A 14,169-nucleotide genomic window follows, 5' to 3' on the forward strand; every position below is an offset into this window, starting at 1 on the left:
TTAAAAAGAACCTCCCACTTTTCCTTAATAAGTAGACAAGGCTGGCTTATCATAAGCTTATCTATTTCTACATGTCTACTCTATACCCACTTTCCTGAACAATTTTCATTGTGAGTTATAATTCACCATCTCAGGTTATCATTAGGGGGAAATGACAGCAGCACAGTGTTCAATATATTGTACTTTCGGTATCTAAATGATACAATTTTGTTTACATTGCTCATGAGGACAGACCTATGGGACAGACCACCTTATTTGCAGATTCTTGAAATTGTAATTTAATTTGTAATTGATTGTGGATTTTTTATCCAGTTTTCACTTTATGTATCTTTATACAATGTTTACTACTTTGCTTATGAGGACAGACAGCCTTATTTACAGATTCTTGAAATTCAATTGTAATTTCATTTGTAAATAGTTACATTCATGTGGATTTATCCAGTTTGCACATTTGTATGCATACACTTATACTGTAGGTGCATTTGTTGTTGTTGAAGGCCTGGTTGTTACAGTCTTTATTTACACTATTTTGTTGTAGGCCTACTGGCCTAGATGTTTATGCAGTTTTAAAGCACCTTGGCTTTGTTCTGAATGCACTTTGTTGTAGTTATCCTACAGAGAAAAGAAAATGTAATTGACTTGGAATTAATGTACTGTATGCATTCAAAAGTGCTGAATAAATGTTTTATGGAGCCATTATAGTGATTATTATTTAAGTTAAGTTTTGCCATAATCATGTCTTTTTCCATAATCAGGTAGCTGAACAACATTGGTAAAAAATGTATCCATTATATATATTTCTATTAATCATTTTCGGCCTTTCGGCATTCGGTTTTCGGCCAACTGTTTCCTATTTTCGGTATCGGTTTCGGCCAAGAGTTTCCCATTCGGTGCACCCCTAGTAGAAAAAAAAAAAGCTATGACTCCAGTGGAACACTGGTAGAGTCAAAAGTAACTCTCAATGTATTCAGACAGAGTATGCAGATTGGGGCTGATCAGAACAAAGAAAGCACCTTCCTCGTCAAAAGTTAGTCACACAACCCCCATTATTATTTTAATTTTATTTTCTTTCTTTTGTTACTTTTTTTTTTAACGATCTACCCGCACCACACTCGCGATCGACCGGTCGATCGCGATCGACTGGTTGGCGACCACTGCATTAGACGCTATACCCATTGAAGAATGGAGACAACATCTCATTTACCACGATATGAAATACCAAGCAACCCAGAGGGGAAAAGACGAATAAATTAAAACATTACAACTAAGACTCTTGAAGATACAAATAGCTGAGAAAGATACCGAAGCTAATAAAAAAAAGAAAGCGGCAAGGCAAATGGCAGCTACATCAGAGAAGGCAGTGCAGATTCCTCCAACAATTCAAGCTCAGGAAGAACCAGAGAATGCAGGGCAGACATCTCAAACAGTTGAATCTCAGATAGTGCCAGAGAATCAGATGGAGAACCAACAACCAGGAGGTTTCCGAGGAGGCAGAGGCAGAGGAAAAGTTCTCCGGTTCGAGGGATGCTACATATGCAATCAGCTGGGCCATTGGGCTAGAGATTGTCCACAACAACAAATGAAATACCCACCACATGCACCAAACAACGGCCCACCATGCAGTTTCCATGATGACGACGGAGGCAGGGGGTCCCAGAGATGTCAAAGACGTACAGGATTTCCAAACATGAACCAAATGCCACTGACAGCCTGGTATCATCCACAAGAATGAGGAAGCTTAGAGGACCAGACCATCAGGTTATGCATCTTCAGCACTAGAGTATTTTGAAATCCAGCTACATAGAGCCACATATGTCACCACAGGAGGGAGAGGTTGAATGTTATTTAAAAGATAGTGAGTAGAATATTGCATTTACACATAAAGCATCCACAGAGTAGGAGAAGATTAAGACATAGTAGAACATTTAGCAGACTATTTTTGTAATTATGAGAAGGAAAATACATTACGAGTGATGTTGTCCCCCCACTATCCCAACTATTGTGTCCACACAACTAGTGAGGTCAAGAAGACGGGCTTCCACCCAAAATATGCAAGGGGCGGCAATACACCTGAAGTGAAGCTGTCCAGATCTGAAAACAGAAACCTGATTCTGCTGTGGTGAAGTCTGGCTACAAAGGGAGGTGTTCCAATAGGGTCGCTTGTCTCAAACCAGTGAAGAAGTCAACAAGAACCCAGCTGAACTAGAGAGTGACTGTTAGCGGGAGAACTGTGACGGAGCGAAAGAGACTGGCCCAACTTTTTCCAGCCAGTACATAGATAGACCCCGTCAGAAGACCAGGGCTGTGTTTAAAGGAGAACTTCATTTATTGAATAGTTTTTAATCAAACAATTATGTGATTTATGGAGTCAGATTACATTTTTCTCATAAACACCATTTTATAATCGGTCTGAAGTATCTGTTTTAAGGCATGAGCCGCAGATTAAACAACATAACACTGATTGAGAGCTTGGATGAAGAAGTTGTAGGGTTTTTACAACAGTTTCAAGAATCAGTTTTTATTTATTTATTCTTGAGTAACTTTACTGATTTATAGTGTAGTGCGTAAGGCAATATCTCATTTGAGTGAGGGGCACCAGCCCTTCATGCATGTCACTCTCTGTGAGAATAGTTCATATTTTCCCTCCAGTTTGGAGAAATATTATTTTATCATATGTTAGTTCAGCAGTGTCAACCAATCCTCTAATCCTAGAATTATTGAGACGCATTAGCGACACCAGGGGTATTGTTTTTCGCAGCAACGATGATGCATAATACCATGACAAAAGCCATTATTGAAACAAGTAAACTATTTTTTGTGCTAATTGCAGATTTTTTAGTGAATATGCATTTATACCATAAGAAAGTCATACATCATACGATATTTTTGTACCCACAGAGAAGTTATATTTATTTAATGCAACGTTATGGGTTTTACATGTCCTGTTCATAATAGGGTAATCATTACAATATTAATTGAGCATTTTACGCTCAAAGGAGGGAGTGTCATGATTATACAGATATGTTGATTCGGTGACGTTGTAGTTAATAAATAATAACATGTAGTCAACAATAGGTCTCATAACAACAAGAGGTATGCCGAAGCTTGGGCCTTCTCCAAGGAGGGAGTGGTCCAGTTTTAGATATTAGACAAATAGAAGTGGATGAATATGTCAGAACTCTGAGTAATATTATGCAAGTTTTGTCTACACAGCAGGCCGGGTTAAAGGTAAAGAAAAAGGAGCAAATTACACCACCTCACACATTGTCACCCTTCACTGGCAACTTCCAGAACATTATTGGGAGTTGGGACTGATTTGGCAGAGATGGAACAAAACAATAAATAGAAATAAGATAAAGATAGAAACAGCTCAAAAGACAAATTGTCTATAGATTTTTATAGATTCTACATTAATGTGAAAACCTATTTTTTGTTTTACAATCTGAAAAAGAGTCCAATTTTTTGTATATGTTATTTTTGTACTCATTATTTAAATTCTGTAACGGACACAACCAGGGATAAAATAGAGATGATGACAAGAACAAAGCCAAACCAATTGTGGGGTCCCCTAGGGATAAGAGGCAGAATAGCATTGTTGATTGTGCTCATTACACTTGGCACCTTTCTGGTTGGAAGGGGAGTACAATATCAAGGAAAACAGGGAACCATTAGTTCACTCATAGAGAATGCCCACATCACTAACAAAACTCCAGCTGTGTTTCAGAGACTTTCACTTATCCCCAGAGCCAAAAGATCAGCTGAGCAACAAGAGGAGGAGTTAGAAATACTCGTTCCCAAAGGTGAGGTGGTTATAATCAAGATGATTCTATATGCAGTTCTTTTATCAAATGATGAGATGGGTTTAAGTGATCGGGATATGTAAGTGATGGGGATTAACAGATTCGGGGAATCTCTAAATACACTGGATCCATGTTTTAGTCCGTACCAGAAACACCCCCTGTTAAGCTATGAACAACCGACCGGTGACCTGAGCACAATTATTGAAAATGATTGTTAGACACAGGCTACTAACCCACAAGTACAGCTTTATATGTACAAACTCTATGAACAAGATTCCCCAGCAGATAGTGGCGACATTGCAGATATGCCCAGTCACAAAAGTTACTAAGGTTCTAAATAACAGTGGGATTAAAGTGATGGAGAAAATATGGAGACGTTCTTTTATAGTGTGTGAAATATGTGGTGCTTGAAACATGTAGGTATTTAAATGTATAGAAGAAAATGGTTTCCTGAAAGAGTTAATTGGAGTAAACATGTTACAGTGGGTGAAAGCAATGTTTAGGGATATGGTACAATTATTAGTAGACATGAATTGTGTTTAGATGACATTTAACAACTAAGATGGATAGTAAGATTAGGAAAATAGAGTGGAAAAGGCTGGATTTATTTTACCTCGGTGTGTTAGAATTTAACTATACGTAATGCCTCCCGAGATCTCTCTCTCTCTCTCTCTCTCTCCGCCTGTCAGACCGCTACGACCCCATCGTCCAAGCAGACAAAAGACCTCAACACGGAAGACTCCTCCTCCTCCTCCATCGAACAGACAGAGAAGCAGAGCTGAACCATCTCCACCTGAGGCATCCAGAACTACAGGTGACATAAAAAGGCACACTCTCATCGGTCCCCCACAGGACATGAAGTTCCAAGCTGAGCCACAAGATTTGGGCACAAGAGCAGAGTGTGGGACATGAGAGCGGAATACGCCCTCCATGCAAACAGTAGAGACTGTAAAGGAGGAGATGAAATGCAAAGCAGTTGGGACACTGAAAAGAGTTACAGCGGAAGGATCCAAGAGCGGATGGACTGATGAGAAGGTGGACGGAGGAGAGGACAGGACGGAGGAGTTGGCATGGTCCGGCAGAACGTGAGGGGGTCGTGGCTTGACAACCAGAGGGGGAGAGAAGAAAAACGGGAGTGAGTGAGTTTACACATAAACACACTTATTCACCAACGAGAAATACGTAAAGAAAAAGATTTATTAGCCATGAATTAATCAATTGGTGAATTTATAAAGAAAAAAAGAGGAAACTATTAAATAACCCTAAAAACACACTGAGGGTAGAACATATTATTCAATCTTTTCATCATATGAACAAATTATTCTTTAAGAGTTTTTTATTCATGTGTGAATTTGGGGAAGATTTAATTTGTTACAGTATAGACCTACAGTTTAAAGGGATGGTTTTAGTAACCACTCTATAAAAGCAGACAAATCTTTATTTGTATGGAAAATGTTAAAGGTAAAGCTAGTACCAAGCCAAAGATAGTATTCCAATCTAAAGTATTGATTTCTCCATTGTAGCATGGTTATTACCTCAGAAGGGAAGATTAAGGTGGAAATAACATTTGTTTTTCGTCCAAGATGTAGAGTTTTAAAAAGACAATGGGCAAAGAGAGAGTGCACATTTTAATTAAAAAAAAAACTAATATAATTGGGAGTAATACATGCGGGGCCTTGGATCACTCATTGTGATTGTGCATATTTTACAACAAATATCGTTCAGGGAGAAGGGGTCGCTCGACCCACCCTGCAGATGTTTTAAATCTTACTTGCAGCTTCAGAGGGAGCACACGGCACCAGAGTATGAGTTTTAAAAGACAAGCGCCACCAGCTCCTAATGGTCATCCATTCACCAGATGACCTGACATTTAGAGATGTTATTTAAAGGAGAAACATACCTGCCATAAGTGTAAATTCCTGAATTGAACTACAAACCATTAATGAAATTACTTCTGTTTTAAAGTCCTTGTTAAAGGAGGGAGTAATTATCACATGCTCGGGCACCCAAGGTTCCACACACTGTAAAAGGGGTTAGCATAGCTATTTAAGTAGACCAGAATTGAAAATAAATTAGTATAATGCGTTATTGATATTCCACCGGTTCTCACACCATTTCAGGGACTTTATCACTGCATTAGAACAGACCACCCAAAGGTACTTAGTAGGAACTTTTAAGTGATGAAATTCTACAACTGTTGTAACTGACCAAAATCTTCTCCCAGAAATGACTGTCTAGAATGCCGTACCCCAGAGTAGAACGCACAACGGCCCCTTCTAGAGAACATATTACTTTCATACCTTAAATGGTATGAAAGGAGGGAGGGTACATTTCTCATGAGGAGACAGTTACAAATGCTAGCAGAACAAGACGACCCACCCCCGTATACAGATGTTGATGACAATGATGAGTTAGTTTAAATGATATGGATGTTCGGAGATGAGATTGATCAATGAATGTCCAGCCGATGTGATTCTTTAAATGATGAAATCATGTGAAGAAGTGAGCAAAATTAAAATGCTAAACTGGAGTAATCCATTTCAATTTACTTCATACTGTTCCAAGATAGTATATTTTTATTATTCCAATTTAATTTTACACTATTCTAAGATAGTCCATTTTATTTGACTTTATTATTTTATACTATTCTAATATGGTAGATTTCATGTTGTATACATCATTGCTATTCTAAAATGGTTTGTTTCTTTTCACTTTGTAAAAACAAGTGCCTTAACACTGAGCGTGGTATGAGAACGGTTTCTGTGAAAGGAGGGAGGAAGAAAGGTTCTGATACCAACCCATTGCTGCTATTTTGAAGAATGATATTGAATGCAAACACTAGAAGTTATACACAAGGGAAAACTTTTATGTTTGAGCACAGGCAAATAATTTATTTTGTATTTTTGTAAAGTTAAGCCTATTGAACCATTCCATTTAGATTGTATGTTTGTAATATGAGATATGTACTATGCGAAGTTCAGATGAAGAACTAATTGATTTCAGTATTATACACACCTTTTAGGTGTGTAAGGAGGGACTGTTAGAAATTAAAATCAATGTTTTGATGGTATAATGTAGCTTAAACATACCGTCAGTTTAAACGCTCTTTTATACTGAAAAACCAGAAATTCTTGTGCACAAGCAGTTAAGCTTTTATTCTGAAAATCCTTCATCTACGGTTAGCATTTAGCATGTGGCTAATAGTTGGGTCTAGAACCTCAATTCCGTGACCATTCTTCTGCTAAGATGTTTTGACACTTGATTTGACATCATTGGACCTTTTATAAAAAATATAGACCCAAGGTCCCTCCCAAAAATCCCGGCAATTTTTGCTAGAGGGCCAAATCCAAGATGGCTGCTCGCGCCATCTTAAAAAATTAACTTTTGAACCAGAGCGCCTAGAGTCATGTGTAAATGCACTTTTTGGGGTAAGTCGACCACAAGGATTCCATTTCTGACATCAGTTTGGCGCTATGACATCGTTCGGACCCACAAATCCAAGATGGCCGCCACCCGGTCGAGAAATTACACACGTTTTGAGTACTGATCGACTTATAAGCAAATAATCTGCATATTAATATTTTACCATGAAATAAGAATGTATGACAAGATATACAACTACTTAACCTTCAAATAAAATACTTTTATTAGCTGTAACTTGACTAGTTAGCAAATGAGAACACTTCAAACAACATGTAATAACGCAAAAATGCTGCCTCGAGAAATGGCAAGTTTTGAACAATAACACAAATGAAACACAATTCTGCTTTTTTTTTTATTTATCAATATGACACTGAGAGTCCGTATCAGTCTGAATCAGAGCACCCTGCCTCGCTACATTCTGAATCCTCCGATTCCGATGAATCGCCTCTCTGGACAGCAGCAACTCGATTTTCGTCATCATCATCGCTCTCATCTTCCTCATCTTCCTGTCCCTCTTCAGTTGGCCTTGGTGCAGGTAGATGCATCGGGAGTGCGGGTCGCGTGTGACGTACAGGGCGACAGCAACCACCAACCAGCTCCCAACCATGTCCGATTGGTGAGGGATGGTGCTTTAGCGATGGATGGCGCACCAGATACGCCAGGTAGTTGGCACGGAGGCAATGTTGACGCAAGCTGTCGGCATCCGGAGGGAGACGGATGAAGGATTTCTTTTTGATGGTCCTCCATTTAGCAGCACGGGCCTCAGCCATGGTTTTGCTCTTGTTGTCACCGTAGATGATGCTACGTGTGAAGGCAAAGAGCTGCTCCAGCACCTCCTCTGTCAGGGCAAGGTTATCTCCACATCGCGAGAGCTGTTGTCGGGCAACAGGGCTCTTCGCCACCTGGTCATACACAGACTTCTTACCTTTGCCGTAAAAGCCTGAGTTTGCATCACAGCCTGTCATACAATGCAGCTGCACAATACAGTCGGCCATCATGTCAGTTGTCATGTCACAGCAGCGTACCGTTTCCTGCTTCCTCTTGATACAGAGCATACCTGGCAGCTGCTGTGAGATAAGTGCTGCCGCAACATATACATCAGTATCAGTGGCATCGATGACAACTGGACCACTGTAGCCTGACTCGCGCAAAACTACATAGGTGGAGAACAGGACAGTGTCAGCCTCAGACTGGTCAAAGCTGTAGTTCTGCATCGGTTGTTGGGTTGATAAGTTGGTACAGTGGGAGCCGACAGAGTAGACAATCTCCACATCAACACTCTGTGCAAGATCGGTCAGGTAGCTGCATATCATTTTCTGCAGCCGCCCCTTGTTGCTGGAGCTACACAGCAGCGTCTTGAACATTCTGGCAGTGGGGAATGCGTCACCCAATTTCATGTAGGTGTTGGGCACATGTGTGTTTCCCTGTACCCTCAGGTCTCGCTCGTCATCCTTCGTCGAGTATGCTGTGTCGTACGGGTCGTTCACACATATAATACGGTGAGCATTATGATGGCGTGCAAGGATAATAGATGATAGCTTGTGGACATAGTCCGACCACTTGTATGGGTTGCCATCTTGCGTCCGCCGATCCTCTGCTGATGGAGTTGCCATCCTCCAGATCATGCCCATGTCCACAAGAGCGATGTATGATTCCTGCAGATCTACAGATTCCAGAGAGAGCTTCTGCACGAGCATGCTCTTCTGTGTCTTTCTGAAGGTGCCGTTGGAGTTAAATAATGGCACACACTCCTCGACAATACGATGTTCGAGCAACTCGGGGAGGTTCACAAGTTGACTGCCCTCAACCAGGTTTATCAATGCCTTGAGGGCGCTTCGCTCCATTTCTGCAGCTTTCGCCTTGAGTTCATCTGATGGCTTCTCCTTGCTTAACGCCTTCGCAAACGTCAATCGTTTGCACAGAGGGACGGGTGCATGAAGAGAGGTATTCTTATTGAATACCCGTTCTTCCAAAAAGTGGGTCAATTTCTTTTCCCCTGCGACATGGGCTGAGTTGAAGTCTGCAACGAGCTCATCAGAGGCGGGCATGGCCGACTGCAAGGTACGGAGGGTGGTTGAGGCCGTATCGAACGGGAAGGTGTCAAACTCATGCATGCATTCAACCAGGTCTTGCACACACTGCTCATCTTCTCGCATCCGTTTGGGGCCGCATTCCGTGTGCTTCCTCTTTGTCTTTTTTCGGTTCGCAAGGGCATTGTGAGCTGCCCGGATCTGGGCCACATTGTTCACATTTCTGGAGTGCACCAGCAGCTGCTTCTCATTCTGTAGGATAGAGAACCAACCAGACTTCATTTTGCTACCCTTGTTCATGGTGCATTCGATCCACATGTCCCAGGCCATGTTGGAATAGGGGTTGCCTGTGATGGACTGGGTGAAGTCAGTACGAAGGAACGCAACCTGATCTGCAGGGAGAGCTGTCAACATCGCCCAAAAGTCTGGCAGCCACTTCCCATATCTATTGTTGTCGTAAGCTACCATCCATGGCAGCATCGCACGCAGAGAGCTCACATACTCATCCCAGTTGCATATATGGACCGCATGTACATTCTGCATGAGCGCGTCTGTCATGGACAGGAAATCCCTCCAGTAGTTTGCCATGTCACTGGCCTCAACGTGGGTGAACATGTTGGTGACAAGGCTCTTGAGGTCAGCATCATTCTCTAGTGCCACATGAGCATCAGCGCGGGATTCCTCGGATTGACTCGTATCTCTCAGAATGTCAAGGTTCTCCCTCGTCTCATCAGCCAGGTCGGGCCCGAGGTTCTCCTTCATCAGCTGACACATAAGGGCCTCGTACATGAGTCGCAAGCAGCGTAGCCCCCTCTTATAATGTTTGCCTTTCAGTGCACGATCGACGGAGCCATCGGCAATAACTCCAGCCGCGACAAGTACCTCACCTAGTTCACTACCTTTGTACCGCTTGTAGATGGCACTCATCATCACACACTGTGTATGGAAGGGACCAAGAAAAGGTACAATGGCACTGAATTTGCTTGGGTTTTCGGCCTTGAGCAGGGTGATGAGGACATACACGGGATGATCTCCAACTAAGAAGGCAAAGGGCATGTGCTTAGTTGCGATGATGGTAACCAGCTTGTCCATGACGTCCTTCACAACTGACTTGTCGGGCGGTTGATTGTAAGATGTATGAAAATAAGCCTTGCTTTTGTCCTGCCACATATTCAATCCAGCGTGAAACCCATTGTACGAAGGGATATTCTGTTCGGCTGCAACAGGGCGGTCACCATTCACATCAGCACGTGCAAGGGCATGAATAATGCTTCGCTGGCGCTGAGGCTCAGTACTCGATGAGACAGTAGTAGGCTTAGGACGGATCGGAGGCTCGCCACGCTTGACGGTCCTATATGGCATAACCGTTTGCATCTCAGAGGCCTTCTCAGTCAGCACGTCCGAGACAGTCTTGGCATGTTTGATCCGCGGTTGCTCATCCTGGGTGTTTGCCTCATGCTTATGTACAAGACGTTCTTCGCGTTGCAGAAACATCCAATTACAGCGGTGTGAAGTACCTCCTCCTGTCAATGTATCGTTCCGAAAATCGTCATTGTCGATGATACTGATGCTTGGTTCCCCTTCAGCGATCTCTGCCGGACAGACCGAGCACCGCTCAAGGTCATGCATTGTCCAAACATCACGTAGCAGAAGCACGTTTGGGTAACTGATCCCCATGCCCAGCTTGTAGTACGAATCAACAAGCTCCTTGCTACGAGTCAATCCGTGAAGGGTGACGGTGGCATTGATGGCGGTAGTGGTGGGTCGCTTTATAATGTACTGTGTGATGAGAGAGGTGAGAGAAAGTGTGCTTGGAGACAGATCTACCCCATGCTTCCCCTGCAAAGCCGATAGCAACTGCAAAACGAGAGGCGGGAGTTCCTCCTCCTCCTCTAGCTCCTCGACTCGTGGAGGCCATGGGACGAGTTTGATGGACTTGACATCATCTCTGAGCCGCGCAGCCACATTTTGCACCAGTTGCTCACTGCTGACACCAATAGAGGAGATCGCTGCTTCGACATATGAACTGCTCCCAGACATGTCATAGACTAGGTCGCTCTGGTTTCTCTGAGGGCGAGAGTGGAAGCCGATCTTGTCCTTAAACTCCCGGGTCAGGATATCTTTGATGTAGGATGACTTGACTCCAGATGTTGGGAATCCATACCGAGAAACGATAGAGCTGTAATCTCTGAGGAGGCTCTGCAGTGACCTTAGTTCATGTTCATCAAAGATAACTGTTCTGATGTTATCAAAGAAAATTGTCTGAGCTTCACGGAGAGTGACATTGTGCATGTGGGGAAGTTTGTCATCTTCACTCATTCTCTGGTAGTTACGAACATATTTAAACCAGCATTTGTGATGATATCTGATCTCAAGTGCATACGGCTGATCAGCTGCATAATTGATCAGACAGTTGATTCTGTCGCGCATTAGTTCATCTTCCAGAGCCACCGTATGGCTCTTGAACGCTGCCCATGCATGATCGTACGAAATCAGGACCAACTTTGATTCTGGATGTTTTGCCGACTCCGTCTTACAACACCACACACATTTATTTTTATCGTGTATCAGCCCTAGACTAGATCGCAGCCGCTTGAAAGATGGAGTTGCAGCTGTGGAACTAATGTCAGACGTAGACGAAGACTGAGCTTGGCATTCATCGACAACTCGTTTTTTCTGTCTGTTGTTGGCCTGTTCCAGTTTTGTGGCATTGCATAAGGTCAACCTACATGTATCATGGACACAGTGTCCGACGGGACCTGTATCCCAGTCGATGGATGTATGGACGTCTCCGAACTTGTCAAGACCGCTCCATAACTCTGTATTGTTCTTTAGAGTGTCCCATTTTTCAATTGAGGTAATGGCATCGGTGGCTTTGCTGCAAACCCTTCCACACTGCAGGATACACGGAATGTTGGACATGGTCACAAGCTATGATCCATATCGTGCGGCATACTCATGAATCCCTATAAGAAACACAAGTAGGCCTACGTATTAGATATTGATATGGGGGCAGATAAGAAATTAAGAATAATTTCCATTTGTTAAATGTAGCTATTATTTAGTTAGTAAGCATTTGGACAGCCTGACAGGTCTGATTCAACTAATCAAGAGCTATGACTATCTTATTAGAACAGTTGAATCAGGTGTGTTAGTTCTGGGTTGGAACGAAAACATTCAACAGGACTGGAGTTGAGAACCACTGAGCTAGTTAGCTAACGTTAGCGCACATTATGACAGGGTGAATTTGGCAAATTTTTGACTCGGATAGTCAATCTGCTTTCTGAGGTAAACTTAACGTGTAGCTCGCTACACCAAAACTAACATTGTTATTATTACTAATATTTCTATTTCATGACACAACAAAAATAGCCTTATGACAGTTTCTACTGAATGGTAATAACAAACGCTGGCTAGCTAACGTTGGCTTGGCTATCTAGCAAGATTACATGATCCATTCGCTAATGTTGACAATACAATCAAAATGGCATAGCCTACCTTTCAACTTGGCACGTTTCTCTTCTTCTTCTTTTCTTCTGTTTTTATACTGCGCCCCGATGGCTTTTGCCTCTTCACAGTTCTCTAACGTTAGTCTTTCTTTCCTCAACGCTCAATTTTAAAAACACTTGACAGATACCCATCAATGCACAGCGCTCTAGCATGTTCTGACTGTGAACACTTAAAGCTGAGGCTCTTAGACCGACCGACCATTTTAGATTTTTGGCTCATTTTCCCTTATGTTAGATTATTATTATTTTTTTTTAAATAATGGTTGCAGATATAGAGCCAAAACTGCGCCAAGCAAACTTTTTTTTATTTATTTTTTTATTTGTGGCGCCGCCTATATCGCCTGTAGGAAGCTCCGCCCCCATATATAGTACATATATATACTTCAGTTTATAACAGTGAGTGCTTGTTCTACTGCCGTGACCGGTACCTCGTGATCCTGCATGTTCCCGTTCAAAACGTGTATATTTTCTCGACCGGATGGTGGCCATCTTGGATTTGTGGGTCCGAACGATGTCATAGCACCAAACTGATGTCAGAAATTGAATCCTTGTGGCCGACTTACCCCAAAAAGTGCATTTACACATGACTCTAGGCGCTCTGGTTCAAAAGTTAATTTTTTAAGATGGCGCGAGCAGCCATCTTGGATTTGGCCCTCTAGCAAAAATTGCCGGGATTTTTGGGAGGGACCTTGGGTCTATATTTTTTATAAAAGGTCCAATGATGTCAAATCAAGTGTCAAAACATCTTAGCAGAAGAATGGTCACGGAATTGAGGTTCTAGACCCAACTATAATATACGATTTCCTAAAGAGGTGAATTGAGTAGCGAAATGACATGGAGTGGTGCAAACCGAAACCTACTGATTTAACACTACAACTATAGATGTCGAGATACTACCATGCTGAATATTAAATGAAAGTACAGTTTATTTGAATACATTATTGTTTACAGACGAGAGTAGCATGTGACAACATCCGGAAACTAAACCAGCCGTGAAGTATTTTCTGTATATTTTGGAGTATTGATTACAGCGTTTAGAATGTGTTACATGAAAAGTGATGAAAGAGAATATGAGGAAAAAAAGGCGTGTTAAGCATATATTGAATGTGAAAAGTACCAATCCTCTGTTTAAATGCAACAACGGACATTAGAGACGAGGCGAGCCGGCTGGTGGGGAGGAGCCAGCAGAGGATATATATAGCAGCACCGGACGAGGGATTCCCTCTCTTCTCTTGCTCAGGAGAGCCAGATCACAGCTGTTTTCTGCCTGAACAATATTCTGTCTGTAACACTACCGCGCCTTTTTTAATTAAAGTATCCCATTTGAATCTTCTCAGAGACTCCATTTAGTCTCATTTTAAAGCTTCTCTCCTGGACGCGAGAATGAAGAACATAACAACCCCCACT

The sequence above is a fragment of the Notothenia rossii genome (genome assembly GCF_949606895.1).
Source record: "Notothenia rossii genome assembly, chromosome: 3".
Taxonomy (NCBI): domain Eukaryota; kingdom Metazoa; phylum Chordata; class Actinopteri; order Perciformes; family Nototheniidae; genus Notothenia; species Notothenia rossii.